Here is a 12,785-nt window from a genome sequence, read left to right on the forward strand (position 1 = left end):
AATGATTCTGCATAGGGGATGTTTACTTGTAACATAGCAACACTCCAAATAATTCTGATCATGTCTGAATTCTTGCCATTGTCATGCAACTTTTTCCCGCTATAAGGAAATTTTGATTCTGAATATGACGTTCATGTTGCTGGTAATTCCAGTATAAAATAACAATTGTTGAAATTTAAAATTCTAAAATTCTATTCAGATTTTTTAATCAATTTTTTTATCACCTAAAGCTGTTGACAATCTATCTTGCTCCCATAACAGCTTGTGCAGCCATTGTCAGCAAAGCTTTTCATGATTCTTTAATGGATAATCTGTTTAAAAATTCCACAATCTGAGAAAGAGAGGAAGTATGACAGTCTAACTAGGAAGACTTGCTGCTCGAAAATTTGTGTGGCCGATTCAGCAAAATAATTTTGCCAAACAACTGGCATTAAAACGTTTTGGTTTTGGAATTTTCATGCCAGTTTGAAGCAATTCCTCGAAAATAGGCAGAGCTCAGGAGGAGCTGACAAGGGACGTAGTTTGACCAACCTTTCAAATTCATCAAAAGTGCCAGCATTTTGCACAAACGTTTGTACCACAGAAATGCTACTCAAGTCCCTCACTGGAGTAGCATTTCTTTTGAGATGCAACAGAGAATCACACCCGTGAAAAGTTATGCTGAATTTGGTGAGTTTGGTGCCTTGTAGTTCAGTGAGCCCTTCATTAAGACTGGCATGTGCAACACCAGACTTAAATGGCCATTACTCTTTTTAAATTGATGGACTATCCTTAGGATAGGCCATCAATATCTGATTGGTGGGGGTGTGACACGTAGCGTCCCCACCAACTTGCTGTCTTCCGGCAGCAGCCAGAAGTTCTAAGATGCTTCTGTAACACATCAACCCCATCATTTCTATAGTGGCTGCAACCGGAACTGCCGCTTCATGCCTTATGTCACTGAGTCAGGGGTGTATCTGCAGTATCTGGCTGCGGCTACTACAGCTTTGACAAACTGTCTCTGTTCATACATAATCTGAGAACTTCCGGTCACTGCCAGTAACAGCTGATCGGTGGGCATGCTGGGTGTCAAACTCCACCGATTTGACATTGATGGCCTATTCGAAGGATAAGCGATGACTAAAGTAATAGCCAATTTCTTTAATGAATCGGCCCCTTTTCTGAAATCAGTTTTAACAAAGAAATGGCTGAATCTGAATAGAATTTGGATCAACTGGACAGAAGGAATTGACTAGGGAATATTATTTAAAGGCCATTTTTTCATTGTAAGTTGCAATGTTATTTACGTGAAATGACTTATCGTAGGGTTATATAAAGCCTGAGGATGGCATTTGATTTCAGGATCTAAACATGTACAATAATTATTACTTATCAACAAATCACTTAAACTAAAAATGGTTATCTGTTGTATATACAATGAGATAGAAACCTTTTATTTTTGGTCTTCGTCTCCTTGTATTGTGTGTTCAGTGCTTTGTGCAGTGGTGAAGGACTAAGACAGCAATTCCAGAAGTTAGCAGAGTTCACTTTGCATTTCATGTAAGCTTTATTAAGCAAAGTATGGCATATTCATTCAACCAGGGAGGAGGGGATTAATCCTGCATAAGTAATTTTAAAACAAGTTCTTTCTTTCCCATTTCTGTAAACTATTTGAGTTTCCATTTTCAGGATTACTGAGATTTCCGTCAGTCAGATTTTAATTTTAGTTTCATCTGAAATGGCTTATGCATAAGGGTCCAAAGCTGTGCATGGAAGCGCCTTGTGAAAAATGTAATTGGTGTGGAACAGTGACATACACAGAATATATCTGACAAGGTCCAAGAAATGAGGTTTGGTTCCACAGTTCGGCATCTCTGCTGGAGATTAGCAGAATCTTTATTGCAGATACAAACTATAGTGTATTAACAGGAGAAATATAACCTTTGCATTAATCAGAAACAATTGCACAGCTAGTATCAGAACTCAGTAAAACTTGATAACTTTAACCTAAAAATATAATCATAATTCCTGATGCTGAAAGCAAATAATGCATGATTGAGTTTTATGTGAGGTCTAATGGGCTAGACTTTAATAAAAGAATTAACTGTGATCTCCACCAAAACCAAAAGCAAAGGTTTAAATTTGTATTGGATATATATAATATCAAGATATTATTCCCTTATGCTACTATGTTCTGACTGATGAAATACGGGACCAATCCTTGGCAGAGCACCGAGCCCACTGGGCATTGACGACGCAAGGCAATCAGGGTAAATATGCATTATACTTGTCAAGCTAAGGATGGGAAAGACAATTGACCAATTCTGATACTGTTGATGAAGCTCGCCTATGCACCATGACCTCCATTCTGATGAAAAAACGATCAACATTTGCTCTTTTCTCACAATGGACTCAAAGTGCAAGAATATGTAACTAGTGTATGTACATGACTAAATGTTGATATAGATGTAATGTGTGCCTGACCCACCAGCAATCTATATCATGCCTTCTTCAGAGCTCTTCACAATATCTATTAGGGGCAGACATCAACAGAAGAAGGCCCCTGTGCAAGAACAATATTTGGGACCTGTCACGATTCCTCCACTTAGAGAGTATTGAATGCAGTGACTGACAGCTCAGTCGACCAATCTAGTGCAGGGGTTTGCTGAGTTGTCAGTATTTTGATTGACATCTCAGCCATCCAGTCTGAGACTGGGAGGTGGTAAGCTTACCTCAGGTGTTTTCTGTTTCAAGTCATTACCCAGCTACTTAGCTAAGCTGTCAGTCCCAGACCTCTGCCAGACATAGCATCTTCTCAGTACATGGAAGTGGTTGCTTTGTATTCCTATGCTCTGTTGTTGATATATTGCTGCCTGACCTTCGACCTAGTCAGCGTCAGACTGGAGCACCTTGGGCCCACCAGAGAAAATCATTCTTGGTGCCCACTATGTAGCTACATAGAAATAAATACAAGACCACCAACTGTGTGGTAAAACACGCTAATATCAGGGTATAATATAAGGTAGTACACGTCTTAATTATGTAGCAGGGTTTGGGGTAGCCCCCATCCTAGTATATAATGTAGCCCCCTAATAGAATATAATGTAACCCCCTCATAGAATATAATGTAGGCCCCCTCATAGAATATAATGCAGCCCCCCTCATAAAATAATGTAGCCCCCTCAAAGAATATAATGCAGCCCCCTCTCATAGAATATAATGCAACCCCTTCTCATAGAATATAATGCAGCCCACCTCATAGAATATAATGCAGCACCCAACAAAATATAATGCAACCCCCCATAAGGTATAATGCAGTCCCCACCATGGAATATAATGTAGCACCTTCATAGGGTATAATGCAGCCCCCCCCCATAGAGTATATGGTAGCCCCCTCATAGGGCATAATGCTGAACCCCTCACATAGTATGATGCTGCCCCCAGAATATAATGTAGTCCCCTGAGAGAATAATACAGCCCCACCACGGAATATAATGTAGCCCCCCTTAGAGTATACGGTAGCCCCTCATATAGTATGATGTAGCCCCCAGAATATAATGTAGTCCCCTGAGAGAATAATGCAGTCCCCCTACAGAATATAATGTAGCCCCCTCATAAAGTACAATGCAGCCCCACTCATAGGGTATAATGCAGCCCCTCTCCACCTCCATCATTGTTCTCCCCCTCCACCCCCATCATTGCTTTCTCCTCCACCTCCCTTATCATTCCTCTTTCCACCATCTCCATCATTGCCTTCTACCCTACAACCCCATCATTGCCCATTCCACCACCACAATGGTTTTTCCACCACTACTATCATTGTCCTTTACACCACAACCATCATTGTTTTCTCCCCACCACCCCATTATTGCCCATTTCAACACCCCCATCACCACAACCATCATTGCCTCCCCCCACCACCATCATTGTCCTTACCACCACAACCCCACCACCCCATCATTGCACCACCTCCATCATTGCCTCCTTCCCCACCACCCCCATCGTCCTTCCCCACCACCTCATCAATGCCAGTCTCCAATACACACATCTCCAATACACACAGCACCGCACCACTCTCTCACTCACACACATACACACACAAAGCACAGCACCAAATACAAACACACACACCACCTCACCACTATCTCACACTTACACACAAACCACCAAACCACATACACATATGCACGCACACCACTCACCTCTCGCAGCACATCCTGGCAGCCTCTTCCTCGCCGGAAGCTTTCTGTCTGAAACAGCCACGCGCTGAATGATGACATCATCCAGCTATGCTGTCTCAGACAGGAAGCGCTGGGTTGGAAGCAGGATGTCGGGATGTGCTGCGAGAGGTGAGTGGTGTGCATGCATGTGGTGCGGTGCTTTGTGTTTGAGTGTGAGAGAGTGGTGCGGTGGTGGTGGGGCTTTATCTGCGGGCAGTGTTAGCTGCAGCCTGCGGCTAACGCTGCCTGCTATTAAAGTGAAATGGTATTCACTCCTCTCCACGCCCATGGGGGCATGAAGCATGAATATTCATTTCTCTTTAGCAGCGGGGACAGGCGTGGCTTCCTTGACTCAGGGGCCTCATAGCCACTGGCTGGGGCCCCTAGAGAAGTGAGGGCCTTAGGCAGCTGCTGGCCAGTGTGCCAGCAGGTGTCAGTTCCTGGGCCCACCGGAACGCCGATGGGCCAGTACTACCCTGGGCCTAGTTCTGATCCTCCATTTGCCTAGCCCATCTTCCCTGATCCACTAATTAACTATCTTCCTGGTATCCAGACCTCGGACCGATACCAGACTTCACCTTTGTGTTTCCCCTTTAGATTACTACGTGTTCTCTTGGTATTTGACCTTGGAACCTTTGACTACCCTGCCTCACGGTATGTCTTTGCATAGTGACTAGCGTCACAGTCCAATAGCTCATCACAATGCACAATTTCACCTGCTTTGGAGGTAGATGTAGGCCCCCTTACTTCTTGGGGCCCTCTGTGACCGCACAGTTTGCATAAATGATATGTCAACCCCTGATATGTACAACTTCATCTACATTTACTTTGGCAATCGATCTGCTGGAGGTCTGATGTAGACTGAAACGTGACACGATTTGTTTGGGTTGCACAATTTAAAAAAAATCAATTTTTCAAGCTAGCTATAAGGAGTGCCGGGTTGTTTCTTCTTGATTACTATGGGGTGGTACCCTACCCATGCACCCACTGAGATGGAGTGATGTGTACCCTATATATCATAATGTGTGTTCATACTGTATATCAGGAATGCATGAACGTGTCCTGTGGTTAAATATTGATTTACCCCAAAATATAATTTCTTTAGTAAGGGGCATATGAATAGATGATTGACAATGGGCACTTTAGAGAAATGTTTGGTCATCTGCGGTTTCTCGTCAGCAGGTCTTTACATGAGAAGAGTTTGTCTAGATTGGACTTTGTAAGTCCCTACCTGCCATGGACAGACTCAAGTAATCTGAGAGGACTGTTTTCAAGCAATGGCCCAGCAGATGTCACAGATTAAAAAGAGCAGTTAGAAAGTATAACCAGTTTGTCTTATGCCAATATGCTCAAAAGTAAATTGGCATTATGCTGACAACAGAGAGGAGGTGAAAAAAAACTGTTCTGGGCCACCACGTGCTTCAAAGAGTTCAATTGAGAGATGGCCACTTTTGCAGGTTATCTCTCCTTAAACTACATTAATGAACGTTAGAGAATTAATTTGGACTCTAATCTTGTCTATCAGGCATTTACGGTATATCTTCTAGCTATGCTTGAAATGTGAATCTCCCTTTAAGTAAATGCCAGTCAGCCAATTAGACTGTGAAGGCCCTCTGATGCTGCCAAATCAGTTCTAACCCATAAAGTCGTGGACTCCACAAGTCCTATGAAGGTTTCCTCTTTTGTCTTGTTTGCCATCATTTGATCATTTAAGTCCTCAAAGTTGCAAGGTGGGGCCTCAATGGAGCTAACTTGTTTTTCAAGACATTACGCAATTGCTAGATCTATTTGAGATCTAGGGAATTTAGACCTTAACTGTTTGTCATAATCCTCAAACTATCCCTGAACATATTTTTGCAGTATGGCAGGACGCTTTACAACTAATCACTATGTATTAGAAACACAAGACCTGCAATTTTCTAGACACTTTGATGCCGTTGAGTAGCCATCACAATGTTGTCATTTTCAAAGCTCAGATCCTTACATTTGCTCACTTGCTGTCTAATATAAGTGGAACTTTAAGAGAACCCGTCACCAGTTTTTTTTTGCCTAATAAACCATGATCATCACCTTTAAAATCAAGTTAATGGGGAACCTACAACCCATTTATTCTCTGAGTTGTCCTTGTTTACCTCCAACAAAGTGCTTTATTCATGTCCCTCACTGAATTGTGTTGTCTAGTCTGATGGGCAAATCCAGATCGCACTCAGCACCAGCCCGGTCCCTTCAAACACTGCCTCATCTATCTGGATGGAAGTGGATGACATATCCTAGATCATCCACACACTGCTTGAGTCTTACGCTGGCGCACTGGAATCAGAGTGACACGCTCCCTTTAACAGATGCCATTATAAAAAGAATCAATGCTATTAATTTCACCTGGGGACCTAAGGGGTACATTTTCTCCTTGAGCAGAGTCCTTAGTTGGGTAGGCAGCTGTAAAGGACAAGCAATGCAATGCTCCCCTGAGAATATAAATATTCAAACACCATCTTCACAAAGGGTCCCTAGTGCCACTGTTCTCTATTAAAGACCTCTCACCTCTCACTTGTCTCCTGCTTTGCACTGAGGACATGTCTGCAAAGGGAGGTTCTGGTTTGGCTTTATGTCCTAAGCCATGTGGCTAGGTTTTTTAAAGGGTTAATATTGGCTTTTAAGATCACTACCGCCAACAGGTAGTCTAACAAGCTGTGTTCTCTTCCTCTGTGAAAAGATTATTTACGGTACATATTAATTTTGCTTGTCAGGGGTTTTAATGTTATGGCTGATTGGTGTATAGTGTATCTTATACTGATAAGAACCAACTCTGATTTCTCATACAATCACATATTTCTCTTTCTTAGCATAAAACTTTCTGACACAGGTCTACTGTAGATTTACTTTTCTGCAAGGAATGGTGTGTACTAGACAATTGTAGAATACGAGCATATTTTGACACTAAGAAGAAAAATGAAACAGCAAGAGATTAATTTTTACATAAAGTTTTATTTAAAGTTTTCTTCCTACAAGCAAGCTGAATTTATACATTCTGATACTGTACAAAATTTACATCCTTTTTATGATTTGTTCAATAACTCCGCTTTCCTTGGTCATGCCTTCTTGAAAGATAGAAAGCTTTAAATTACCATGGTAAAAAAGGAACCATTCAAAGGACAACAAATAGCCTTTTAAAGTTAGAATTCAGAAGATTGCACATTTCATTAGACAAGTCAGGTGACAGCTGCCGTAAATTGTTCCGAAAGAAGTCTTCCAACAATTTTAATACTAAGCAGGAATGCCTCACTTTGTGCCGGTGCAAATTGCTTTTGCAGTTCTCTTCCAATGGAAAAAAAAATAATAATCTATCTTACCCAATGTCTTTTTTTACAAGGAAATTGGAGTCCTTGGGATAAAAAAGTAATTTTTCTGTGTCACCATTTAATACAAAAACAACATAGATTGCACTTTACAGGAACCATAAAGAGGGTATTTATACACACCAAATATTTAGGTTTAATGCTTATTATTGGGCAGTTATTATTTTGCACCTTAATAAAACATAACATTGAAAGAGGGTAATTACATTTGCTGACACGTTGATTTTAAGCAGTTTGTTATTTATGTGCGAATATATTATACTTTTTCAGAACAGGTTATTCCCTATTATTGTAGGGAATGGGTGGGAAAAGCCGTCCTCTCATGAATACTTAGACGTCCTGCCTTACCGCCCTGGCATGTGCGGCTGCGAGTAACCTGTAAGTTGTGCAAAACGACTAAACATTCACACAAGTGACTCATTGGCAAAATCAGGGCACTCATCGCTCCTTCATACTGCCCGTATAGTGAGCAGACTGACATCCCTGTAAACCAGTGGAACACAACATTAGAAGACAATCCCCTATACAGTTCAGCCTGTCCAAAATTCAAGTCTATGACCGTGTTATTTTCTGCCATGAAAGCAACAATATTGTAAAAAGAAAATAAACGGTATTCTCATGAAATGTTACATATTACATGTGGTAACATAGTAACATAGTAACATAGTTAGTAAGGCCGAAAAAAGACATTTGTCCATCCAGTTCAGCCTATATTCATCATAATAAATCCCCAGATCTACGTCCTTCTACAGAACCTAATTGTATGATACAATATTGTTCTGCTCCAGGAAGACATCCAGGCCTCTCTTGAACCCCTCGACTGAGTTCGCCATCACCACCTCCTCAGGCAAGCAATTCCAGATTCTCACTGCCCTAACAGTAAAGAATCCTCTTCTATGTTGGTGGAAAAACCTTCTCTCCTCCAGACGCAAAGAATGCCCCCTTGTGCCCGTCACCTTCCTTGGTATAAACAGATCCTCAGCGAGATATTTGAATTGTCCCCTTATATACTTATACATGGTTATTAGATCGCCCCTCAGTCGTCTTTTTTCTAGACTAAATAATCCTAATTTCGCTAATCTATCTGGGTATTGTAGTTCTCCCATCCCCTTTATTAAATTTGTTGCCCTCCTTTGTACTCTCTCTAGTTCCATTATATCCTTCATGAGCACCAGTGCCCAAAACTGGACACAGTACTCCATGTGCGGTCTAACTAGGGATTTGTACAGAGGCAGTATAATGCTCTCATCATGTGTATCCAGACCTCTTTTAATGCACCCCATGATCCTGTTTGCCTTGGCAGCTGCTGCCTGGCACTGGCTGCTCCAGGTAAGTTTATCATTAACTAGGATCCCCAAGTCCTTCTCCCTGTCAGATTTACCCAGTGGTTTCCCGTTCAGTGTGTAATGGTGATATTGATTCCTTCTTCCCATGTGTATAACCTTACATTTATCATTGTTACACCTCATCTGCCACCTTTCAGCCCAAGTTTCCAACTTATCCAGATCCATCTGTAGCAGAATACTATCTTCTCTTGTATTAACTGCTTTACATAGTTTTGTATCATCTGCAAATATCGATATTTTACTGTGTAAACCTTCTACCAGATCATTAATGAATATGTTGAAGAGAACAGGTCCCAATACTGACCCCTGCGGTACCCCACTGGTCACAGCGACCCAGTTAGAGACTATACCATTTATAACCACCCTCTGCTTTCTATCACTAAGCCAGTTACTAACCCATTTACACACATTTTCCCCCAGACCAAGCATTCTCATTTTGTGTACCAACCTCTTGTGCGGCACGGTATCAAACGCTTTGGAAAAATCTAGATATACCACGTCCAATGACTCACCGTGGTCCAGCCTATAGCTTACCTCTTCATAAAAACTGATTAGATTGGTTTGACAGGAGCGATTTCTCATAAACCCATGCTGATATGGAGTTAAACAGTTATTCTCATTGAGATAATCCAGAATAACATCCCTCAGAAACCCTTCAAATATTTTACCAACAATAGAGGTTAGACTTACTGGCCTATAATTTCCAGGTTCACTTTTAGAGCCCTTTTTGAATATTGGCACCACATTTGCTATGCGCCAATCCTGCGGAACAGACCCTGTCGCTATAGAGTCCCTAAAAATAAGAAATAATGGTTTATCTTTTACATTACTTAGTTCTCTTAGTACTCGTGGGTGTATGCCATCCGGACCCGGAGATTTATCTATTTTAATCTTATTTAGCCGGTTTCGCACCTCTTCTTGGGTTAGATTGGTGACCCTTAATATACAGATATTATACTCTATTAGGCCTCCGTCACACGTCCATATAAAACAGATACCAAAAACAAAAATGGTACCGTGTCGCCAGTGTTTTTCCCGGTATGGATGAAGAAAAAATAAATGACAAAGCCTCTCCTATACTTTGCAATGGTAAACATGGACGGCACACGGACGGCACACGGATGGCACCCATGCACTGTGTGTGTTTTTCACGGGGGCCATAGACTTGTGTTGGCCCTTGTCATCCATGGTGCTGGAAAAAAAGGACAGATGGATACACAGTCCGTGTGAAAACAAGGACATGTGCACAGCATCATAGGGTATAATAGATAGATGTGGTAGCTGTGAATATAATGGATTCCACATGTAATGGAAATACGGAAGTGTGAAGGAGGCCCAACTCTTCATAAATAGGGCAAAATTCTAAAGACCCTGTGCCAGTTCTTCCAACCAATAGTTTGGAAATGTGAAAGTCATTTCAGAGATCTGCTTTATTAATAGTTTTCCACCACTTTATTGTTTTCTTAGAAAGGTGCCATAAAACGAATCCAGCTCAGGACATGTGCCCTGTTGATGGATCTGAGTCACCTTGAAGAGATTGATACATTACTTACTATTAGACACCTCCCCCCCTAGTTTATCAGCTTTATTCTTTGGGGGTTTAATTACAACATGAACTAATAAGGCCTCATTCAAGCATCAGTGTTTTTCATGTACGAGAAAACATACAGCGTTTCATCAGTGACTTTAATAAGGGTTTGTGTGATTTTTATTACTTTTACTTGTATATGAAAAAAAAAAGTTTCTCCACCTTCTCCAATGCAACAATCCGTGGAAATTGGATGGCAGCTGAATGGCATCCGAGTACTGTCCCATTTGTTTCCATAGACCCATAGATTTACATTGCCGATTTAGATCTGACACTCGGAACAATATCAGTCAAGTCTCTGCCATTTTCCAAGAACCACTCAGACCAAACCTTTGTTATAGGTACGAGTTCCAGCAGTGAAACACGCTCATAGCACTTGTGTAAGAAAAACGGATGTCTGAATGAGCCCTTAACATAATTTTTTTGAAGGTGCTTTGTTTTCACCTTTTTGATAACTTTATATCACAACAGGTGTTTGTTACTCATTGAAGTTAATTATATTATATAAATGTGGTTATGGAAATCTGTACAAACTTTCTGGACACATGGGACAATTAGATGATCATTAAACTGTTGACTGTGCTATTAATAAATTATAGGCAAACTACCAAAACTCATATGACTGGCCAAAAAGCAACTTCTTGAAAAAAAAAACAACAACAAAAACCCCCACATACTATGTTGGTAATGGTATTAAACAAGATTATCCGGCTTTAAGGTACCGTCACACTGAACGATATCGTTGCTTTTTGTGACGTAGCAACGATATTGTTAACTAAATCGTTATGTGTGACAGCGACCAATGATCAGGCCCCTGCTGGGAGATCGTTGGTCGCTGGGGAAAGTCCAGAACTTTATTTTGTCTCTGGATCTCCCGCTGACATCGCTGAATCGGCGTGTGTGACGCCGATTCAGCGATGTCGTCACTGGTAACCAGGGTAAACATCGGGTTACTAAGCGCAGGGCCACGCTTAGTAACCCGATGTTTACCCTGGTTAAATGTAAAAAAACAAACACTACATACTTACATTCCCTGTGTCTGGTCATGTCCCTTGCCTTCAGCTTCCCGCACTGACTGTTGAGCGCCGGCCAGCCGTAAAGCACAGCACAGCGGTGACGTCACCGCTGTACTTTGCGGTCGGCGCTCAGTGCTGGAAGCTGAAGGCGAGGGACATGACCAGACACCGGGAATGTAAGTATGTAGTGTTTGTTTTTTTACATTTACAACGGTAACCAGGGTAAACATCGGGTTACTAAGCGCAGCCCTGCGCTTAGTAACCCGATGTTTACCCTGGTTACCCGGGGACTTCAGGATCGTTGGTCGCTGTGTGACAGCTCTCCAGCGACCAAACAGCGACGCTGCAGCGATCGACATCATTGTCGGTATCGCTGCAGCGTCGCTTAGTGTGACGGTACCTTTAGGCTACAAGTCTGCAGTCACTCTATGTGACTGCAGAGTTGTGAAACCTCATATTGCCCGTACTGCACACTATGTCGATACTCTGGTGTCGGTGCAAAGAGCGGGCAGTCATGTGGCTACAAGTATGTGATTTGTAGACTTCCAGCCACATTCTGACTACACTGTGTCCGGCATTGCTCATTACAATTGCATTCAGCTAATTGGCATGTGAAAGCATGCATGCAAATCACATACTTGTGGTCATGTTCCCAGTGCTAGAACGGAGAATCCTCAAACATGCAGGATTCTTTTTACTGATGTAGCGTTGCTTGATCCTCCATAGATGTAAACTTTCTCTACATGTTGCTTCTGTTTTATTAGAAAAAACAACTGAGCTTGTGCCACCATCAGTGCAGCATTACCTGCAGGCAGTAGTAGCATCTATTGGAACTCGGAATAAAAGGATGATGACCAGATGATAGAAGACTGATCCCTCACTCCTCATGAAGTCAACAGGTAGCTCATGGCTTGATTAATCCAATATTTTCATATAAAGCAATCTTAAATGATTCTATTCTGGCGGCTAATATTACGGAGTACTTAGGATCTTACTGCATGACATTTAAAGGCTGGCAGTAGAGCATTTTACTCATATATACAGAGTAATTTGACATCTGTGTCGGAGGTCAGAATCCTATTTAGCTATATAGAGGAATTCATCAGTAGACCATGTTGGACATGAAAGCTACATGTTTTGTATGGTGGACAGTCCCTTTAAGTTCCACTTTGCTAGGATTCATTCCCATGTATGATGTGTCAACAAGTTCTTCTCAATACTTATATTCCCCATGAAGTTAACACCTCTGGAGTACTATTTTCTTATAACTAAAGGTGATC

The sequence above is a fragment of the Ranitomeya imitator genome, chromosome 6, assembly GCF_032444005.1.
Source record: "Ranitomeya imitator isolate aRanImi1 chromosome 6, aRanImi1.pri, whole genome shotgun sequence".
Lineage (NCBI taxonomy): Eukaryota > Metazoa > Chordata > Amphibia > Anura > Dendrobatidae > Ranitomeya > Ranitomeya imitator.